Raw genomic sequence first — 21,319 nt, 5'->3', positions numbered from 1 at the left:
GCGTATTCTAGAGCTTGCCACTTAGAATGCATTCAAGGCGTGTTATTTGGCATAGAAATCTCAACTAAGTTCTAATAAAAATGACGCAAGTAATACTACGTTGAGACGGTGAAGTTCCTCTAGGAACGTTAGTGCCATTGAAGAAGAAGAAGAGTGCGACTGCAATTAAATAACGAAACTGGCATTGCTGAATACTTTTTTTATTTAATAATATAGACCTACAACCATCTTTTATATACACCCTTCTCAAATCTTCAAATTAACGGGCTCCCAATAAAACACAGGTTTGCTTGGTTTGCGGTGGCCAATGCGGATCGCGTCCCCTCAGCGGCTTGAGGCCGCCTCGATTTCTTATCCTCGTTAAATGGTGACTTCGCCCTCATTACATTGAACTCAAAATAAATTTTATTAGGAAAAAATAAATTTATAATAAAAATTACGCTCTTTTTCTCTGTAGCATTTATACCCATGATATTTCCCCAAATATCCTGAGTTTATATTTATATACCGTTCAAGTTTATTTCGCCTCAGAATGCATTCACAGAATATGCGCAAAGTGAGCATAGTGCAGAACTTGTTATGTGGAGATTGGATGCGTATGACTGAATCACACGAACGAAGTGTTGATTTTATGTAGAATTAAATAGATAGCGAAGGAGAGGCCGCACTGTGTCCTTTACGGAAAGATATCCGCGATGCATACTGAGTGCGTTCGTACGTTGGCAATAAGGACACAAATATCGTGCATTTTTCTCGCGAGAGCAAAGAATGAATCATGAATCATCGATCTCTAACTGTTTCGCAAAACCAGGAAAAACCATGGGTCCTTTCCAGCGCCACCAAAACTTTCGACTAAAGAGGTATTTTAAAATTTTCGATTCATTCGAAAATAATATCCGAAGTAATCAAAAGCGTGTTGATTTGTACAATTTTTTGCTGGAAGAAAGGCTTCTGTAAATTCAGGAGCGTGTTTGGGATCATTGGTTGTTTCGAATCATAGAGGCTTTCCCAGACTCACAGACTTTCTCAGTTCATTCGCTTCTAGCCGCAAAAAAGACGATTTGATAAACTAAACAAAACACTGGCCTTGAGAAGGGCCTCACTGCCACCTCCATCTGGTCGCTTGCAGGATGACCGATAAATCGGAAACGGATTAAGTGACTTTTTGTGATCGTTCAATAAATTTTCGCGAAGTCAAACATTATTTCCGGGTGAAAAGTGGCGTCAAAGTGCAGCACATTTCAAGTCGGATAGAAAGAAGATACTTTTCTTTATTTTTTACAAACATTTGTAAGTCAGACTATAATATCTTCAAAATTCTGATCAAAGGATGAAATGTGAGAAATTGTTTAAGTTTTCATAAAAAGTACCAAAAAAATTAAAATTTAAATTCATTTTTCTCAAAAACGTATTTTTTTAATTCCCAAAAAGTTTTGTGAATAGCCCTCACAATTTCCAACAAGTCACTTATACATCGGAAGATGAGCACTTTTACAGGGAAAAAGTCTTTCCAACAACAACTTGTTCATGTTTTCTTTGAAAAAATAACAACTAATCCTAATTTTGTTTAAAGTCAAGATAGAGATATAGCGCATTAATAGTAACTTGTAACAACATGAAAAAGTTGTTGACTTATGACTTGTGACTTGGTGACTTGTTGGAAATTGTAAGGACTATTCATATCTTTTTTCTCCGAATTAAAAAAAAATGAGGAAAATGAATTTAAATTTTCAATATATTTTTGTTTTCAATGAAATTTTATTTGAGGATGTGTTTGATATGTTTTAATGAAAACTTAAGTAACTTCCTACATTCCATTCTCTGACCAACATTTTGAAGGTCTTATAGTTTTTTAGTGAATTTTTTTTTTAAACTTTGACATTTTTTTTTCAACTTTTTTTCGAAAAATCTTTACTTAAAACCTGTAAGACCTACAGAATGCTGGTTAGAGCATGAAATGTAGAAAATTATTTATGTCTTCATTAAAAAATATCAAACAAATTTGTAAAATAAAATTTCATTTAAAGAAAATATTTTGAAAATTAAAATTCATGAAAATATATTTTTTAATTGTGAAAATAATAGTATCATAGGTACTTTTTCTGCCATTTTTTTTCCAGAAAAAAAAATAAAAGATAAGAAGTTGATGTCTTCAACAAAAGTTCATATTTTAATCTATATATATATATATATATAAATGGAGTGATGTCTGTCTGTCTTTCTGTCTTTCAGGCTCTGCCATACAAATGAAGCACAAATTCTGCATTACTCGAGAATTAATCAAGCCAATAAAACCAAATTTGGCATGTAACGTAACGGAGAAACATGTTATTTGCAAGTGGTTGAAAAATCTTGAACGAGAATTGTGTCTGAAAATAATATGATATGATGTCGAGTTTTGGTAGAAGTACTGAAGTTTTATAGTAAAAGGTAATTTTAAAGGGTAGATTAGAAGATCAATCAATGAATAATTCTGCGATTGGACCCATAAACAGCGGTTAGTAAGAAAACGTGGATGTGATAACGAAAAATAAATTTTGGGGCGGGACGAAGTTTGCCGGGTCAGCTAGTAAGATATAAAACCATTTTTTTTAACGCTATATCTCTACCTGAACTTTAACCAAAATTAGGATCAGTTGTATTTTTTTCAAAGAAAACGTGGGAAAGTTCTTAGAAAAACTTTTTTTCCTGTAAAAGTGCTCATCTTCCGATGTATGGGTGACTTGTTGGAAATTGTCAGGGCTATTCACATTTGAGAATTTTTGAAAAATACGTTTTTGAGAAAAATGAATTTTAATTTTGAAATAATTTTTTTTCATCTTAAATTTTCTTTAAAAACCCAAAGTTTTGTAGATATTATAGTGTAATATTTTTTCAAATAAGAATAGCTAATTGCCTGAATCGGTGCAGTAGTGCAAAGGTCATGTATTTTGGAAAAAAAAAAGAAAAAAATATTTTTCGGCCCACCATGAGAATTGGTACTCTGATGAAAAAACTAAAATAATAGGTCTAATATTTTGCGCTAATGAACAAAATTATCAATACTTCGAACAAACAAACGTGAATAACGCTGTGCTATATCAGACTCGTTTTTATAGAATTTCTTCTTTGGATATTGTTTGGGAATACACCGAATTCTTTTTTTACCCGAATTAAATCGTTTTAAAAAAATCGCATAGTTTGAAGAAAATTACGTAAAAAAAGGTTGCCATCACCGGCGCGCGCTCGTCACAACCACACTCGCAAACGCTCTCGCGCAAAATAAAATCACGCAAAAAAATCGCGTGAAAAAAGAATCCACAGTACTCAGGCTACACGTTGCTGAATTGGAATGCTGAATTAACAAAATCAAAATTCGTTTATACATTGTTGATCCTGCAAAAGATTTTCCTTATTCCTCAATGACATTCATTGAACTAATTTTAAATTGCGTGCCCTAAACTATCCGTCCCACTAACCCGGGGCGTGAGTAACTGCTATGTACGTCATAAAATATAAAATTGTAGAACGTTGTATTTAACGCGCATATGTCACACTTTAAAGTGGCATAACGAAACGCATCCAACATCGGGAATACCTACTCCCGACAAACGTCCCACTTTTTGTCTTTCGGTGAAGATGCGCGCACTTATTACCACAAGGGCACAGCACACAACTGTCAGAAGTAGGTACCTACCAGAAAGGGGGAAGAAAAGCTGAGCGAGTAATATGATGGCAAATATGATTGCGACAGGAACAAAACGGAAGAAGAGCATAAAATTGACACGTGCTGCTCTCAATGTTGGCCTGCAACAGTCGCTGCACTGACATTACACAGACTTTTGTGCTTCGGTCCTGTTACCAATTGATAAACTCGCAATGAGAGAGCAAAAAAAAAACATGAAATCAAAACCTATTGTCTTTGCTTTCATTTTTAGTTGGTCTCTTTTGTTCCCTGTGACAGTCACCGGTTACCTATATTTATCATGTTCTGTTTTAGCATTGCAACAAGTTTGCCGTGTCTGACATTCGAGACGACCGGACGAGCGGCAACCCTCCTCATTCCATCCCCCATTTTGGCTCGTGCTTCTTCCTGATTGATTACGGAATTCGTTTAACTCGAATTAATCTCAATTGTTTCAACATTTTAAATAAATCGTACCAGCGAGTCGAGAGACTTGGACCCAACCAGGAGGTCGGTTGTTGTCGCCGAACGACGCCGGGATTTTTTTGAGTGATATGACGAATTCGATTTTAATACATTTCGTGCTTAACCCGTTCCGCCCTTCAAACCGTTGTTCTACCGGTTGCGACATCGGCGGTGATTGCGAGGCGTGAAGCGATGCACCGGGTGTGATCCTTCTCGTTGCACACACAAGGATTTGTTTTTTTCCCTGTAGCCTGAACTGCCTCCTGTTCGAAAAAAATGAGTGACGGGTTGAAAATTTAGTATGCAAATTATGCTATTGTGATTTTGAAGCCTCTCCCGATCCCTTGGGATCCTCAGCCGAAATCAAAGGCTTATTATTTCATTAAGAGGCTACGCGTGTAATTCAACGATATACAAGCCACCGCCATTATCAACAAAACATTCAAAACATTATCAACGGTAAAACACGTACCACAATCTGGCCTCCTCTTCTGATGTAACGGCCGAACGGTGTTGATTTTACGTTAATTTAGGTTTGGCAAATGCATTCGCAAAGAAAAGCTGATTTTGATTCAATTTTCGTTTGACGCGTTGATGGGATGACATTTTGACTGATGGGTTCCCCAACTTGATGTGATTATTAAACCGGAATTGGGCGAAAACGAGCTGAGCCCGGTTCGCAAATTTGATAACATTTTTCACGACCGTGGTTTTTCGAAGCGAACATCGGTTAAGATAAGATACAACGAAACGATCGGGCAAAACAGTAGAAGTAGCCGACCGAAAGTAGAATGAAGAATTTTGTACAAATTCTTATAATTAATTTTTTGTTCGACTCGACACGGCACCAGGCAAACCAAACAATTTGATGTTGCTGCCATGCAAAAACTTTTCGCGCGCGCCTGAGGCTCATTAATCATACTCAAATTAGCGAAATGCCCAAAATAACGCCGGCTGTCAGGTTGGAATGTGCAAACCGACAAATCAAGCAATTCAATGATTATTCAATGTAAATTAGTTCGAACGCGATGAGCTCGATGTGTTCTTGGGGGGAGAAGTGATTAATGGTATTCAATTTGAATTATTTTTCACTGTCTACCTCTTGTCATCAACATTCATTATGCGTTCAGTCATACATGTACTGGATTATTTGGAATAAATGCATTTTTGGAGGATACATATGTTTTATCACTGAGCAGGGCCTGCCAATTTCGAAACGAAAAGATGTACATGGTTTTTTTTATTCCTTCCTTTCTCTTCAGACAGAATCATTTTCGATTGTGGCATTCTCTACTTTCAATGAAACATCGATTCTACAATTTGGTTCTTTTCTGCTTTAATTTCCTTTGAAACTGATCTCACCTACTGGCATACTGCACATAATTTTACATCGCCATTCTCATTAGTTTCAGTGCTAACGGTTCGAACTCAAACGAAATTTTCATTCGAAAATTTTTTTTTTTCATTAAATCGTTTATTTTTACAGGCTCAGTTACATAAGTTTAAAGGAGCCAAACTCCTATCTGTATATATAAACCTTTTCATTAATTCTAGTGTTAATGAAGTAGAGAACCGATTACTCGCGAGTTTAGAAGGGTGACATTTTTTTCAGGAAAAGGAAGGGATATAAGGATATGTTGACAATGTTCACACTCACATTCGCACTCACATTCATCATACTCAATTCTTAAGCCTATCTTATATCTAATACGTATTTACATTTCACCTTATTCTATTGTTAGTAAGAAGGGATTTGCTTTCTCGCGAAGGAAAAGGAAAAGGAGAATATAAGGATATAAGGACAATCACACACGAAGATTGATAACTTTTAGGAAGACATATATTTGGGACATGTAATCAAGGTCTAACCGAGCCAACACATCTCTCACCGGCACATTGGGCTGTCTTCCTCTGGCCCGAAGAGAGTTTTCTAAATTCGATCTGGCAACAAGATACACCTCGCACGACCAAACAACGTGTTCGATGTCGTGGTAACCTTGGCCACAAGCACAGATATTGCCATCGGCAAGATTAAAACGAAAGAGTAGCGCGTCTAACGAACAGTGATTGGACATGAGTCGAGAGAAGGTGCGAATAAAGTCCCGACTCAAGTCCAGACTTTTGAACCATGGTTTGAGGCTAACCTTAGGGATAATCGAGTGAAGCCACCGACCCAATTCATTTTCGTTCCACTTACGTTGCCAGTTAGCGATGGTATTTTTACGGACTAAAGAATAAAATTCATTGAAGGCGATTTGACGCTGATAAATATCGCCTTCAATTGCACCTACCTTTGCCAATGAGTCAGCCCTCTCATTACCCGGAATTGAGCAATGTGAAGGGACCCATAACTGCGTCTGGTTAAAGCACTCAAAATTTCTCGTATTCTCTCAAGGAAGTACGGCGAGTGCTTTTCCGGCCTCACTGAACGGATAGCTTCGACAGAGCTAAGACTATCCGTTACAATGTAATAGTGTTTAACAGGTCGTGAGGCGACGCTGTCCAGCGCCCAGTGTATTGCTGCCAATTCAGCAATATACACTGAGCAAGGATTCTGAAACTGTGGGAGGTGCTAAATTCATTCGAAAATAAGACATTTTCATTCCATGTTAGACACATTCATTTTTATTTGACGATTTGATAACTTCGCTTCAGTGTGAAAAATGAAACAAATGAATGAGAAGAGAAACGAGACTGTTCAGAGGTAAAGTGATATTCTCTTCATTGAGCGTGAAGAGAGAGTAACATTATTTTTAGCTTGCATAAGTTAGCAGCAAATTGAAAGACGATATGCTAATTAGTAAGTGAGGATGTGTCAATTGGAGAGATATTGTAAGGCCTAGCTCGAGAGTATTTAATATTGTGAAAATATATTGCTGAAAAGCACAGTCTTTTCATCGAGGCAACAGAATACGATGATCCAATACTTTTGCATAGTTGACATGTCAAAAAGTGTCGTTTTCAGTTGAACGAGCTTGAAGACGCTAGCAGCTCAGAATGAGTATCGCGAATGGAGTTTATTTTAATTGTTCAATGTCCGGTGTGAACGAGGAAACTAACTTAATAATTTACTTAACATTTCTCTTATGATCGTCAGTGCAAGCTCTGTTCTGAGCTTACTTTGGTGAATGAGGGTGCATTGTGAGGCAAATAACGTCAGCTCGGCATGATAGAAAATGACAAATTGAATTGGGGTTGAATATTTGCCACCACAAAGGCAGTATTTATTAAGCTGCTTCTTTTTCTTTTTCCCTTAGATTGGATGATACACGATGGTTAGCTACGGTTGGTTTCTCAATAGTATCGAAGTATTCAAATTGTGCCTTCTTCTTTTTTCCCTTCGTTCACAGAGACTTTTAATCTTACGATTCATTCGTCTCCGTAAATTGAGCGTCACTGCAACGTTCGTTGCTTGTTTTGGTCGACCTAGTTTGAGGAGTACAGAATGTCCCAATAAGAACGTAGAATTTTTGTATAGGCAATGTTGAACGTTTTTAAATTGCTCAACAGTTTGTTTCCACAGAATAGGAATATTTTCAATCGATTGATGCAAACATTTCTGTGAACTATACCTTCCTGTTAGACGAAGCCCTATGTCAAAACTGAAACGTAACTGAAACTATGGAATATCTTTACTAAGTTCAGAATTCTCGACATGAATTGCCAGTAACAATGACAGATGAGACCAATACGCTTTCAATTAATTTCGATAAAAATTGATTTCAAAAGGTTCAAACGAATTTATGTGTGCTATGTTTTACTTACGAAACCTTTATTGCTTACATCTTATTGACTTTAGTACCTTCGACATTTCCTCTGCTCAATTGAGTATAAAGGGCTTGGTCGGGTAAGGCAGTAAAAAGTGCCCCCAAACCAAATCGCCCGCACTATGGAAAATATTGTATAGAATACTAAATAAGAAATTTTTACTATTTTTTTGAACCCCTATGATGTTCAACATAGGATCTATAGTAAAAAAAACCTAGTTTTCAATGTTTTGTACGCTATTCTCGATAGTTTTGAGATAAAAATTTGAACAAAATACTGAAAGCGCATCTTATGATGGTGTATCGAGGAATATTATCAGAAAAAATTTTCATCAAAAATTTTAGTACTAAAAAAATTCTTGAAACATGGAAAATTTTTTTTGGCTATTTAGAGATTAACTACTACTCTAATGCGCATTTAAATGTATTTCTGCATCTTTTCTAGATATGTGTGATTTTTATTAGAACTTTAACAGTGTTGCGCGATACAAAAAAATATATTTCTAAATTTTTAATGTTTTTCAGAATTTTGAGACCCATTACAGGTTTAGTTTATATTTAAATATGTATGTTTATTTGTTTGTGTATGTCATTTTTGGTGATCTTTTTTCCGAATATTTCGAGAGTTGCGAAGTATGAAAATATCTATTTTTTGAATTAAATTTTTTATATTTTTTTTATTTCTTTTTTTGATTTTCTAACATTTTTTTAATTTTCCTGAAAGCTATTATTTTATTGTATTCGTGTATTCGTAAAAGGAACCCCAAACATTATCACCAACGCTATGACAAGAATTATTGCAAAATAGAAAATTAGATAATTCTTCTGGATCCCTATATGGATCACTATAAGAGCTATGGCTAAAACGTAGTTTTTTTCTTTTTTTCACGACACTCTCAACTGCTTGGAAAAGTAAATATAGAAAAAAATTTTATAGTGCATTTTAATGTAATAAAATTACCATCGAAAATTCATTTTTTTTTTGCATTTCCATTTTTTTTTAATTCGAAATTGAATAGTTCTATAAATAGATCAGATGTTGATATGCTTAGTCTTATGAATTTAAGTTTACGATTTAATTTACCATCGATTTCATAAAAATAAAAAAAAATGCGGAGGGTGAAAATTAGGAAAAGATTTTAAAATATTTGATTTTCTGCAATCTGCTGTTACTTCTCCTCAGTCTTGCTCATGCAGTCCGGGCCTGACTTCAAGTGGATACTCTCTATCAGTGACTTTTTGGGTCCGATTCAGAAATCAATTAAGTATTTCTTTTTCTATAATGTAACAACAGTTACATTGTTGTCCGTGTTTAGGTGTTATATGACATTCTGAATTTATATTATCACCTTCGAAATATCCCCCATCTGAATCAATATACTTTTTTCCAACGCAAAATCCATGTTTATAGCTGTATTCAAGAATTGAAGCAGTACGTTCAATCTTCAATAAATTATGAAAAAAACAAGTACGAACACATGTTAAAGCAGTACTGTGTCTCAATACTTAATTAATTAATTTCAAAATTTCAAATTATTGAAAAATTGTACCGGAAAACGCTTTAAAATTCTTAACAAAAATCACCTCGAAACCAGGTACATTTATATGAAGATTATGTTTTAATTAATCCAAAAATAAAAAAAAACAAAATTTCGAAATACCAAAAAAATATTTTAATTTAGAAAAAAATATTTTATATTGAAGTTTTGTATAGTTTGTCGTGGTACACCATAATAGACGTACTTTGAGTATTTCCTTGGCGTAAAAAAAAGAAAAACTACGTTTTTCACTACAGCTCTTAGAGTGAACCATATAGGGATTCTGGAAGATTACTGGTGATATGATTTGGGCGCACATTTCACGAACACATAAATACAATACAATTCTAGATATTGGGACAATAACAAAATATTAGAAAATGAGCAAAATAGATTTTTTTTTATTCTTGGATATTCGAAATTTGGTTCACGAAATTTTCTGAAAAAAATCACAAATATCGAAAATCTTATACGAACATATTTAAATAGAAATTGAACCAGTACTGAGTCTAAAAAAAAATCAAAATTTTATAATTATATATTTTTGTATCGCGCAACACTGTTAAAAAACCGGGGGTCTTCGTAGCCACTTGGTTACGCGTTCGCTTACTAAGCGATCGATCGTGTGTTCAAACTCAGGGCCCTCAATTGACCATCTTTGTGTTGTTATAGAATAACTACGTCCACGCAAACATCATCAGCTATGGAGATCGATCCACGGTGGAACAAAGATCGATTCATCCATACAACTGCTCTGCTCTGCAAGAAACATCGGGCTGCTGTTCTATAAATAACCCAACAATGATCAATATCAACTGTCTCCGCTGTCCGGTCGGCTGAACAATTGAAGAACAGATAGAATACCCTTACGTCTAAATGGCTACTACAGTGTAATTTACCATAATGTAATGGAACAGAAAACCTAACGCCTAAATGGCTACTTCTACTACTGTGTAATTTACAATTTATAGAAACATAAACAGATGTACATGTACACGATAAAAACCCGGCTCTGTTACAGATAAAATGCTAATGAGCCTGACAAATAAATAAATGGGATAAAAAAACCACTGTTAAAATTCTCAACAAAATCACACTTATCTAGAAAAGGCGTAGAAACACATTTAAATACGAATTAGAGTAGTAGTGAATCTCTAAATCACCCAAAAAAAATTTCAATATTTCAAAAATTTGTTTAGTACTTCAATTTTTGATGAATTTTTTTTTTTTTTGATAATATTTCTTATCTTTTTATCTCGAAGCTATCGAGAATGGCGTGAAAAACATTGAAAACTATTTCACGTGGCTATTTTCATCTTGGTGTGTGTAGGTGTAGTCGGCAACACTATCGGGAAGAAATGAAAAATGGATTTTTCTTTGTTTTTTCAAGAATATTCTGGACTGACACAATTTTTTGCTAGCCAACTCAACAGCAAATTCAATTTCTCTTGAGTCTCTTGACCTTATCAACCAGCTTTTATTTGGTTCCAAGAACGTTCCTATAGGACCTTCCCACACGGAGATATTTTAGTTTGAATGAAAAATTACCCTTTCGTCTTTGATAATGAATAATTCAATAAACAAACATGGCATCGCAAATCGGAAAGCAGTTTTGAAAACTCCAATAAATTCTGCATAAAGATGATTTGCTACTTAAAGAAAATTATTTAAATTTTTTGCATCGATTTCAAAAAAGTTCCAAAAACAGGATTTTTATAGTGCTTTACAAAATCTACTGTAGTTCTGCGAATATCGCAGTAAGTTCCAATGTTTGCAGGCAATTTTTTAGAGTTTTCCCTAAACATCCTTGAACGTTTCATATTGATACGTTCAGCCGTTTTTTCTTTTTTCTTTTGTTCATAGTTTGGAGTAAATTAGGGGAGCATTTTATCGCAAATCGTATCAGAAGTACAAAATCCTACGCGACTCTCAGAATGAACGATTCGTAACTTTAGTCTTTATGAGTATTATATTATGTGGGTGATGAGTGCGTGTATGTGTGTGAATGCGTATGAATATGTGTAAGTATCATCACTCTTTACAATATTTGGACCTACAAACGCATGAAAACGAAAGTTACGAATGGTTCATTCTGAGAGTCGCCTAGGATTTTGTACTTCTGATACGATTTGCGATTAAATGCTCCTCTAATTTACTCCAAACTTTGAAAAATCGGCTGAACGTATCAATATGAAACGTTTACGGATGTTTAGGGAATGCACTAAAGGGTGTGTCACATCAAATTGCATCACGTAAAAAACGCTGTAGAAATTCGCCCAGTAGACCGATCCTTTTGAAAATTTTAGACAGTAAAATAAAAACTATTAAACAACTTTTGGCATTTTTTTTTATTCATACTTCGAGCCCAAGCCCGTATGCTCGCACCTTCCTCTTTACCCCGTCCATAAGGTTCTGTACAACTTCAGGTTGTATTTTTTTTTGAACAGAAATCTATTTTCTCTTGAAGTCCGCCTCCAATTTGACAATTTTTGGGTTCTTCCGGAGGGCCTGCTTCATAATCGCCCAATATTTCTCTATTGGGCGAAGCTTCGGCGTTGGCTTCGTACCACTCCAACACGTCCTTTGAATAGTGGCACGAAGCGAGATCCGGCCAGAAGATGGTCGGGCCCTCGTGCTGCTTCAATAGTGGTAGTAAGCGCTTCTGTAGGCACTCCCTTAGGTAAACCTGCCCGTTTACCGTGCCGGTCATCACGAAGGGGGCGCTCCGCTTTCCGCAAGAGCAGATCGCTTGCCACACCATGTACTTTTTGGCAAACTTGGATAGTTTCTGCTTGTGAATCTCCTCCGGAACGCTGAATTTGTCCTCTGCGGAGAAGAACAACAGGCCCGGCAGCTGACGAAAGTCCGCTTTGACGTAGGTTTCGTCGTCCATTACCAGGCAATGCGGCTTCGTCAGCATTTCGGTGTACAGCTTCCGGGCTCGCGTCTTCCCCACCATGTTTTGCCTTTCGTCGCGGTTAGGAGCCTTCTGAACCTTGTATGTACGCAGGCTCTTTTCGTTCGACGACATTTTTCCATATTTACGAAAAATTGACAGTGAAGCATGGCCAACGTGATCTATACACTCTTATCTGATTATAAGCGAAAGCTGAAGATATAATTCCTAAAATCTAAATTTCTACAGCGTTTTTTCCGTGATGCAATTTGATGTGACACACCCTTAAGGCTAAAAATTTGCCTGTAAACATTGGAACTTACTGCGATATTTGCAGAACTACAGTGGATTTTGTAAAGCACTATAAAATCCTGTTGTTGGCACTTTTTTGAAATCGATGCAATAAATTGAAATAATTTTTTTTCGTCAAAGTAACCAATTATCCGTGTGCAGAATTTATTGGAGTTTTTAAAACTTCCTTTCGATATGCGGTGCGATGGTTGTTTATTGAATTATTCATCATCAAAATCGAGACGTAATTTTTCATTCAAACTAAAATATATCTGTGTAGAAAGGTCCTACATGAACGTTCGTGGAACCAAATGAAAGCTGGTTGATAAGGTTAATTGGATTTGCTATTAAGTTGGTTAGCAAAAAATTGTGTTAGTCCAGAATATTCTTGAAAATACAAAGAAAAATCCATTTTTCATTTCTTCCCGATATCGTTGCCGACTACACCTACACACCAAGATGAAAATATATATGTAAAATATTGTAATATCTGAAAGTTGTAGCTTCAAAATGATGCACATCCCATCGATATGTGTTGATTATTCACGAAGTTACAGTATGTCGAAAATCACTCAAAATTTCCGACTTCGCACTTTGTTCCTGTATTTTTTTGTCGAGTGTAGATCCTATGTTGAACCTCATAGGGGTTAAAAAAAACTAGTCAAAATTTCTTATTAAGTACTCTATATAATATTTTCCATAGAACGGGTTATTTGATTTGGAGGCACTTTTTACTCCCTTACCCTGCCAGGCCCTTTCACAGATCTATGTATAGCGAGAACTTTTTTACTATTATTATTCAAAACGATACCATCGAACACTACATTACTGCTTGCAATCAAGCAACAAAAACGAAACCCAATATAATTTCTTTTGTCACATAGTGATCCACATCTTAAATCGTCCGTATCATCAGCAAGCCTGGCGCCAGCCAGCTGACTTTCGGTGACCGCGCGTCACTTTGCGTTGTTTGGCAGCGGTGCGATTTTTCGTGGGCAAATTTGATTAAGAAAGTTTCTTTTGTTTTGCCTAGTTTGTACCTCCACCTTTCGGTAGATTTTATTTATTCATATTTTCCTCCAGGCGGTATTTTCACTTTCCACTCGGTAAAGGGAAATGTGATTTACTCGGGGTAATCTTTTGCGCTCTCATCGGTCGCGCAATGGCGAGGGAAAAAAAACCAGGAAGCAAACATGACAGAACCAAGCACAACTGCGGCTAATTTTAAGCATGCAAGTCATTATCATTCAAAATGATTTCGCCTCCCACAATTTAGCTAATTACTCCGCCGGGTCTTGTTGCGCAACCGATGGTACCACCAGAACCGCCGACAGTTGTTCTCTCGGTCAATGACGCCTGCCGACTCTCCGCCCATTTGGGTGGTGTGAAAATATTTACTTTTCGTTTGGTGATGGGCGGTTTTTTTTTTGTTTTTGGTTTGTGCTTTCAGATATTTGTGGAATTAGCGCCAGTAAATCGGCAATATCACACCAACCGCCATTCGCGGAGATAAATCTTACACCGCCTCGGTGGCGCTTTGGGGCAAATCTCTCTCACACGCACAGAATCACGAATGGATCGAGAGAAATTCCATATCGATTGCGGCGACAGATTTACGACATCGACGAACTTCTTGGTTCGGCCAAGGAGCATTAATTGAGACAGCGGTATGCCACAAAGAGAGCAAACATTTCGACGCGAGGTGAATCGAAATTGTTTTAATCAATTAGTGATAATGATCTCGCGTTTCGATTTAGAGACTCGGTATCCCGGTTGGGTATCTCGAATGGACCCTAGCGGGACTTATGCAATGGTTGGTTCTCTGTGGAGAATCGAGTTGTTCGAAATTGGAAGCGAAATAATAATCTATGAGATTATTAAGCTCATTACTGCGCTCCACGTGCTTCAGATGTTATTACGTTATTTGTTCAACAGCGATGATCAAATAGAATTGCTAATGTTCGACGATTTGCAAACGAAACTGAATCAATTCATCTGCGAATAAATGGGCGATTGGATCTGCCGCCAATTGTTCGCATCCGATCCGGCTGACATTTTATTTCCACTAATCCCACGTTAATTTTGCTCGAATCAAAATGTGGTCACCGCATGTGGTCACCCCGTCATCAAATGCACATTCACTCAGTATGTCAGCAGTTGGCGTTTCATATTGCAACTGTTTCTCGCGCTGACACAGTGACTGACAACGCGTTTTTTTTTTTGCTGCTGCTGTTGCTGCTCCCAAACCGTGTCATACGCATCGGATGCAGCGAAACCAGCGTGATTGAAAACTGACGCTTTCCTCCCTCCATTTGTTGTGTGGCTTTCTTCGCTTCGTTTATCATCTCCATCAGTATTAAATTAGATACATGTGCTCGGAACGGAACAAACATTTGCGGAGGGATAGAGCATTCTTCCGCTTTTCCATGGCTGTTCCGCGTGCTCCAGTTGCAGCCCGGAATCTGGGTGTAGATTCGATCGATGGATGCGTTTAACGAGTATTTTGGTTTCGCCAGTAAGCGGGCTTCACCATTTAATTAGTTGCAAAACGAGACTGTTGATGTTGATGTTACGTTACGGTAAGGGTGGACCGAGGAAAACCGCCACCCCATAGAGCACCCTGTCGTGTCTGGCTAAGTAATTTGAGGCAAACCAAGCGGAACGAAGACTCGTTCTCATCTCTCCGTCGCCACATGTATCGATCGTCGGAATGTTCGGTGACGTTTATGAGAGTAGTTGCCATTGGACCGAAGGAAACAGAAGGAAGAGGTGTGCTCTTCAACTTCTTACGGTTCATTAGGTTTCTTTCAATTTTCAAGCAACCCCTCGAGCGATGGTATGTTTTTTACGTGTGTGTGTCGGTTGCTTTCGTGTTGGATTCTCCTTGAGAACAATTTTCACCTGGCAGTGGGGGCACACATAATGTTCTTTCATTAACTCCGATCGTGGGGTGTATTTCAATTTACAGAGTCAATCGAAAAGTTACGTGAGTTAAGTTGATACGTGACGAAAGAACGGTTGTTACTTTCTTCAACTTCTGTTGGAGCGCTTCGGGTGAAGACGTGCCTCAAATGATGGGTTACAACCTGAACAAAAAAAAAACAAAATTCCACTGAACTGGAACTATATGGAACATATGTGATTTGCTGCGCGCAATAATTGAACGATATTGGAAAATGTGATGGCAGCGCGTACGTTGTCTATTAGAGCACGAACAAAAGCCAATTAAAGACAGGAACCAAAGGCCAAATAGCGAAGGAACGATGTTGCGTTATTTCCTAATTAGCGCCGCGTGTGTGTTCGCAGCAAAAAAAACAGCCGTGGCAGTTGGTTTCCTTCGAAACCGATTCAATGATTTGCTACTACCTGGTTTGGTCCAATGCCTGCCGATAGGTGTTAACAGCTGTATCGTCGTCGTTGTCCTCGTTGGATGTCGTTGTTGGGCGGACTGATGTGGTAAAAGGAGTCAGAAGTGTTTCGTGGCAGCTGCAAATTGGTGGTCAATTACAATAGACGAAGACGATGATTCGGTAGGAAATATATTTCAATGGTTATTACTTCATAAATGTTTTCCGCATATCTTTGATGATGCACAGCGCTTGGCTCGGTCGGTGCGCGTCTTGAATAAGGAAAAGCCATTTCATTATCCGCATTGGAAAATACCTGTTCAATGGAATAGAAGACGCTATCTTTCAGCTTGTACATTAATTTATGGGATTGGGGCTCACAAATCTCTTTATGGATCCAGTTGCCGACAACATTTGGACAATAATACGACGCACTGTCAGAAGATAGTCTGCACTCAGGAAGAAATTTAATATCGTGATACTTTCCTAATGTTGTCCTCCATGGATCTAACTGTCTGCTTCCCTCAAATGTGTCAAAAACACGATTCATCTGTCTTTTTCTCAAACAGAGACTTTCGATGGATTTACGAGATTTTTTCGCCAATCGATTTGGACAATCAAAAAATCTATTGCAAAATAGAAAATTTAAAAAACCGCAATGATTGGTTTTTTAAAGTGATACCAGACAGAAACGAAGCCTTCCAAAATGGGTTTTCCCCGGCACGTTAAGGTTGTAAAAACATTGTTCTTTTAGATTACTCTGCATACTTGAAATATTGAAAAAAGGATTAGACTACTTTTTGAAAGTTTTTTCTCTTATTTTTTTACAAAAACTGATAACTCAAAAACTATAATAACTACAAAATTTTGGTCAAAGAATAGAACGTAAAGATTTTTTTTTTAAATTACACTGAAAAAAAAAAGTTCATTTTTTTCGTTTTTTTAACTCTCAAAAAATTATATGAACAGCCCTCAAAATTTCCAACAAGTCATCTATACATCGGAAAATGGGCACTTTTGCAGGAAAGATTTTTTTTATCATTTTTCATGTTTTATTTTTGAATAATACAACTAACTCTAATTTTGATCAATGTCAAGATAGTTTATTCAAATGTCAAACGTAGAATTGACACACAAAAATGTTACGGGTAAAACATTATTTTTCAGGAGTCTTCATAGGAAAAAGAAAAAGGGTCTGACCCAAGGGGCACGGATGTAAGTTTGACGTAGGATTGTGATTGTACAGAACAGTTGTTTCTTTTAGAAGTAATTCCTTCCATTGTTCGGAAATCTATTAGTTTAACTTTTTTGGAACTCCAAATAGTAGCCATGAAAAGGACCGTTTGTTAATACAGATCGGACTCGATTATCAGGAGACTCGATTATCCGGGATTCGATTATCTGAAATATTTAATTTTTGATTTTCGGAAATTTTGAATAATTTGTATAATAATTCTATATTGAATAGCTAATATGGGTCTCAAAAGAAAGGGATTGACTAGTAGAATGCAGTTATTTATAAGAAAAGCAAATCTAAGATGACGGCCACTACAAAATGACGGATTACATATTTTCTCAGAATCCCATCAATATGGGTATCCAACGAAAGGCCTTGACTAGTAGAACACAGTTATTTATGAAAAATGCAAATCCAAGATGGCGGCCACTACAAAATGGCGGATTGCATATTTTCTCAGAACTCCATCAAATGAAAGGGCTTGACTAGTATAACACAGTTATTTATGAAATATCCAAATCCTAAATGACCGCCACCGCAAGATGGCGCCATATATATTTTTTTCACAATCCCATCAATATGGGTATCAAATGAAAGGGCTTGACTAGTAGAATACAGTTATTTATGAAAAATGCAAATCTAAGATGGCGGCCACTAGCGCCATATATATTTTTACCACAACCCCATCAATATGGGTATCAAATGGAAGGGCAAGTTCTGTAACTCTGTCATTGTTGAAATTCGAATATATGCGTAGGAGGATTTTTTTTCATCAAATATGATCGTCTATCACCTCCTGAGAGAATCTGGATAAATTATTTTTTTTCATGTGAGAAAGGTGTTTTCTGACTTTAAGGGGATGAATCAAAAATCATATTCCTCTTTTATTTTCAAAAAACGAAAAATACATGCAAAAAAAACCAAAGACGTAGTCCTACGTCAAAATATCATATATTTCATAAACTATAAAAGATATAACGTTGACGTCTTCGACAAAAGTTCATATTTTAATAAGATCTAAAACTTTGTCGAATACTATATATCGGTATCTTGCCTTTAAACAATATTAGGATTAGTTGTAATTAAAAACAAAAACATGAAAAAGCTGTTGTTAAACAAATTTTTTCCTGTAAAAGTATCCATCTTCCGATGTATGGATGACTTGACGGAAATTGTAAAGACTATTGATATTTTTTTTTTTGAGAATTTAAAAAAATACATTTATGAGAAAAGTTAATTTCAGTTTTTAGAATAATTTTTTTTCAGTGTAATTTTAAAAAAGGGTATTTTTTTGTGAAAATTTACACAATTTCATATATTTCATTGTTAGGCTAAAAATCTGTAGGTATGAAAGTATTTGAGTTGTATATTTTTGTAAAAAAATATGAAAAAAAAAATTGGACCTTCCCAATGTTTTTTTTAATGTTTCAAGTGGGCAAAGTTTCTTACATGACCAATATCTTTACACCCACAACGTTTCACTGTATTCTGAGATATTGCTTTCGTTTTCGTAATTATTAATTTATTTGTTTTTTTTTATAGTTTACATGGTGTCGGGACCAAGGGTGCCATATTATTTCACATTTTTCTTGAAAGCTGAAGTTACTTTACAGAACATACTCAAAAATCAAAAATGTGTTTTTTTTTTGTTTTTTCCACTTTGTCCAAAACTGACTATTTAAAAAAAATTCGACTTTCAACTTTTTTTAATATTAAAAATGTAAAAAATGTCAAAAAAGTCAAAAATGTCAAAAATATCAAAAATTGTCAAAAATGTTAATAATGTTAAAAAATTCAAAAATGGTCAAAAACGTCTAAAATTCCAAAAAAAATCTGAAAAAATGAACCGTATTTAATCGTCGAAACATCGCCTTATTGAAAAAAATGACAGCACTTCGCAACCATCTTAAAATTATTGAAAATGAGTTTCAATCAAAGAAAACCAGATTCACGATGGAAATGAGAAATTTTATCTGACGAAATTGATTGTAATATTGCCCAAAAAAAAAAATTGGGTAAAATTAGTATCTGAAAATGATGTAATTCATAACTTCATAACCCTCTTCTAAATATTACTTTTACAAGGCCGAAGTCTAGTATATGAATCCGTAACTGTTACATACGAACATCTGATAATATTTACATCATTGACGAGGCAGATAATCTGACTGAACTTGTCGGAAACACCTTCACATTGCACATTGTACATTGAATGAAGACAGAAGAGTCGATTACACATGTATCTTCAAATCCGTACACATGTCTGCCTATATTATAGTTTTCTGATTTTTGCCGGATCAGACCGATATTATAATTGTATAGTACAAAATTACGTTTTGCTTCCACATGAATGATGTGAGCGGAATATAAATGGGTAGTAAGTAAACATGTGTTACAAGCTATCCGGCTTGTAGTTACAGAAATGCATTTGATGTTTAGAATTTTGTGTACATTAAACACTACAATTTTATTGATCACTAGCTAACCCGGCAAACTTCGTCCCGCCCATTTACTTGATTAATTCTCGAGTAATGCAGAAATTTGTGTTTTATTTGTATGGCAGCCACCCCTAAGAGAGGGGGGAGGGGTATCTAACCACCATAGAAACATTCATTGCATCCTAAAGTTTCCATATGCCTAATTTGGTTTAATTTGCTTGATTAATTCTCGGGTAATGCAAAAAATTGTGTTTCATTTGTACGGCATCTTAACACCATAGAAACATTTATTGCATCCTAAAACCTCCACATGCCAAATTTGGTTTCATTTGCTTGATTAATTCTCGAGTAATGCAGAAATTTGTGTTTCATTCGTATGGCAGCCCCCCCTTTGAGTGGGGGAAGGACTGTCTAACCATCATAGAAACATTTATTGCACCCTAAAACTTTCACATGCCAACTTTGGTTTCGTTTGCTTGGTTAATTTCCGAGTAATGCAGAAATTTGTGTTTCATTTGTATGGCAGCCCCCCCTTAGAGAGGGGGGAGGGGTCTCAAAATATCACGAAAACCTTCCCCGGCCCCAAAAACCCCTACATACCAATTTTCATGTCGATCGGTTCAGTAGTTTCCGAGTCTATAAGAATCAGACAGACAGACAGACATCACTCCAACCGTGGAGCTGCCGGCCTAGAATAGCACTTCGGGTCTTGGTCCCTGTCCCTGTCGTAGAAGGCGACTAATCGGGTGACAACGCGAGTAAGGGCGCGGTAAAGCCTATGGAGATTGCACGGGGGAAATACCGTGTACAGGAGCAACGTAGGGAGTGCCAAGCACATCAGGATCGACGCCAGTAAGATCCTGATTACGACATACTGGTACGACACGGAAAACGGACATGTTAAGGACGAGATCTACATTCGACGCTAAAGGCTGACAGTCGTGCTATCCTGTTCCCTGAGTATGGAAGAGTGACACCTTCCTGAAACGGCGTGTGGGTTAATAGTGCGGTTGCGTCCGTCCCGGTAATAACTTGGCAAGTCTTCGGGTACGTTCGATGTTCGTCTAGGCTCAGGCACTAGGTACTAGGCGTCAGATGTCACATTCCTGACTTGCGCTGATCTGGCTCTGAACACGGTCCCCATGAAGGACCGTGTCAACCCCTGCATGGCCTCACTGCTTGCATAGATAACCATGGGATCACTGATAGCGACTATGTACAACGAGCGGAGATAGCGGCCCGGAGTTGGGACCCAACAACAAAAATGAGTTTCCAAACAAATCTAACAGAAATCGAGAGCGAAATCGAAGAGGTAGGCATCTTTGCCAGAAGGGGACAGGTGATGAGATCACCGCCGCTGAACCAACCATCAGCACCAAAACCCACAAGCGATAAATCTATCGGAGAGCAGCCAAACCTGCAATACGAGAAAACTAAGCTGAGTGAGGCCAAAAGGGCATCTGACGAACTCTACGAGTACATTAAGCCTCGCAGTAACGTTCACGCCGTCATAAGGACCTTGACAATAAAAATCAAAGCGGCACTTGCAGCAGCCGAACGCGAGCAACAATTCTGGAGAACAAGAGCAGAAAAGGCGGAGAACGCACTGAAAGAGAATGTGCAGAGTAAGCCGATAGAAGCAATCTCGACACCAATGAGTGACAGTACCCCGTTAA

The 21,319-nt window shown here is 36.8% G+C and overlaps 1 protein-coding gene across 3 annotated transcripts in view; it reads right to left on the bottom strand.

Annotated features, from left to right (window-relative positions):
* Positions 1–21,319, bottom strand: part of LOC129772840 (rap1 GTPase-activating protein 1) — a 280,874-nt gene that overhangs the window by 202,193 nt on the left and 57,362 nt on the right. The window lies entirely within an intron of this gene.

Source organism: Toxorhynchites rutilus, chromosome 3, assembly GCF_029784135.1.
Source record: "Toxorhynchites rutilus septentrionalis strain SRP chromosome 3, ASM2978413v1, whole genome shotgun sequence".
In the NCBI taxonomy this organism is placed as follows: Eukaryota; Metazoa; Arthropoda; class Insecta; order Diptera; family Culicidae; genus Toxorhynchites; species Toxorhynchites rutilus.
This window is presented reverse-complemented; position numbering and strand designations above follow the sequence as displayed.